The sequence below is a fragment of the Macaca thibetana genome, chromosome 10 (genome assembly GCF_024542745.1).
Source record: "Macaca thibetana thibetana isolate TM-01 chromosome 10, ASM2454274v1, whole genome shotgun sequence".
NCBI classification, from domain to species: domain Eukaryota; kingdom Metazoa; phylum Chordata; class Mammalia; order Primates; family Cercopithecidae; genus Macaca; species Macaca thibetana.
This window is the reverse complement of record NC_065587.1, coordinates 47034862-47037818: the sequence shown is the minus strand read 5'-3', so window position 1 is coordinate 47037818 and position 2957 is coordinate 47034862.

The following is a 2957-nucleotide window of genomic DNA, read 5'->3' as shown; positions in this document are numbered from 1 at the left end:
CTTCTCTCCATAAATGACTCTATTACTAGAGCAGTAAGCTTGTTTATTGAGGAAGCTGTGTGTGGTGGTCCCTAATGGAGCATGTCAGCATAAAAGCCCTATTATACTGAAGCAGACCTAGGTCCATCCATTTCATGAAGCACTCTTTCCTGGATTTATTAGTATTAGTGCAGGAAAAGTGAGTGCTGTATGTAGCACAGCCTTTTGAAACCAATGTGCTCCCACCACTAGAAAAGGCTGGAAAAAGAGTTCCCTGGGCTCATAGGTGCTCCTACCAAGAGGAACCATGGACTTCGTCAAAAGATGAGCAATGTTGGAAGTCAGTACAAAATAGCAAAAGGACATCTTTATGGAAAATTAACGAATGTTCTTTCCATGGCAGTGACCCTAAAAGCTGTCATGTCTATTGGTTAGCAGACTGTTTTGGTTCTCATTTGTTGATTAAATGGTATGATGAAGACGATTAAGTCAGAAGAAAGTTACAACCAAGTCAATTTAGTATTAGAAATACTTTTTGTTTTATAAAGTGCCTATCTATTGACTCTTGCCAATTCTTGTTTAGTAATTAAAACAGGGGCCCATTTATCCACTAACTGGGACATGCTTGCATGAAGGTGTTTATTGATCTTGCATGAAGGTGTTTATTGATCTGTCATTGCAAAAAGCATACTCTTGCTGTCTTCCCTGCACATCTTTCAAACAGTGGCTGGTATTGTCACCTAGCAGTGAGAATGGTGGGAAATGTCAGCGATGGCGACTTTGGGGGATAGCTTTTCCCAGTAAGGAAGGCAAATTCTACAAAAAGAATGAAGCACAGCAGACAAAGTGAAGCCCTAGTTCTTACAAGGTATTTGCACTGACCCTATTTACGTCTTTGGAATGTCTGTTTGATCACCTGCTGAATCTTTGGAACTATCTATGAATAATAGATGAGGCATTTTGGGCTGTCTTAGGTTTGCGATGTCTTGTCCTCTCTTAAAAAGAGCTTTGGTGCAGGTTACTTATCACCCATCAACACACTACACACTTCCCTATCTTACCTAAAAAGTATCAGTATTTTTGCTGTGTTGTTCCCCAATGCAAAGATTATAAAGCGTCACCTTAATAACTAAGATTTCTGGGTTAAGTGTGAGAGGTACTATGCTATAACTGCTGGTGGACAGTTACCTAAATAATTCAAGAAGATCTTATGGCTCCATAAAATGAATGACTGCAACTCCTGTGTCTATATCCCCTTCTGTTGATCATGAGGAGTGTATAAATAAGGACTCTATTTGGTTTCATGGTGATAAATATCTGCTGGATGTGGCTTATGTAAAACAAGGGGATTTATTTTAAAGATATTCAGTGTTTTAGGGCATGCAAAGAGAAGTAAAGCAAATGAGTCTTAGAAGAAATCTGAAACCAGGGACTAAATTGCCAATGAGATTTTTGTTCCAGTTCTAATATCTACCTCTCTCAGGGCATCTGCAGCAAAATGATCTATGCAAATTGGGCTTTACACAACTACTAGTTTCTTTTGGCCAATATCATTGACTCCCAGCAGTTTAGAGAAAGGGGTCAATTATTTGTCTGCTTCAACAATTCACAACCAGGTTTCAAAGAAAACAAGTCTCAGGCCAAATTTTGATACTTATTAACAAGCCGGCACAAAACAGGAATAGCCCCTTTTTGAAGTTTGACTAAGACCTACCTCTCTCCTTTTAGTTACCCCAACGACATTTTGCGTGAAGAGTCTTCTGGAAGCCAAGGGAATGATAGTCTAATGCAGGGAGTGGCACACTTTTTCTGTAAAGAGCCAGATAGTAAATGTCTTAGGCTTTGAAGACCATACGGTCTCTGTTATAACTACTCAACTCTGTCTTAACACCAACACAGCCATTGACAATACATATACGAATCAGCATTCGTCTGTTTCAATACATTTTTTGGACAGAAATTGGAATTTTATAGAATGTTCACATGTCAAAAAATATAAACCTTTTGATTTTTTAAACTATTTCAAATATTTAAAAATTCTTAGCTTGTGAACTGTGCAAAAAAGAAGGTGGTGGGCTAGAATTGGCCCAGAGGCTGTAGTTTGCTGACCTCTCCTCTAGCAGCATATTTCTAATGACAGTGAGGTGACCAAGAATCCGCCAAAGCTGCATGTAGTTACAAAACCTCTTACAAGTCACGCTTGGAACAATTTCATGACGAGATGATTCTGCTATTATTTTTGCATATGGCTCCAAAAAGGAGTGTTGCATTCTGTACACCACCATGAAGGTATCAGAACATTCTTTGATCATAATGATGGCTTCCTAACATGCCCGGAAGCTCCCTCAACTTCCAGCCATTGTCCAAATCTCTTTTGATTGCCAGCCGGTATCCATTTTTTTCCCCACAGGTTGTATAATCTCCTCCAAAAATGTGTCTCCGCTATTTTGAGGCTTAAGCATTAAGTGTTGCTCCAGCCATCTCAGTGTTTGATCTCGTATCCATTGGTGTGGTACCCACCATCTAATGTCTTACCTTCTCTATTGTATCCAGGTTCTGAGAGGCTGCCTTGACAGAGATTCTTAGGTTTGCTGAGGGTTAGCTTTTACCAGGGCTTCTAATTGATCATTTAAAGTGAGGATGAGACTCCATCTAGGCCCACTTTTGAGGTTTAGATACTCAGATCAAAAATTCTCAACCAACACACAGAGCAGTCCTTTAGCAAAAAATGCCTTTCCCCAGATGTTTCTACCTGCCTTAGGTATTCCATCTCCCTGAAGACATTCATATCAAAAGGATTCACAATTTATTTGATGAAACACACAGAAATTGTTTACTTCTGTGAGAAAAATAAACAATAATAAAAACAAATCAATTCTCAGAGAAAATTGAAAAGAACAATAACTTTATAAATTCCAAATAGCACAGCTAGAAATAGAATTTGTGCCCATTTTATTAATCATAATTTTTAACTGGTC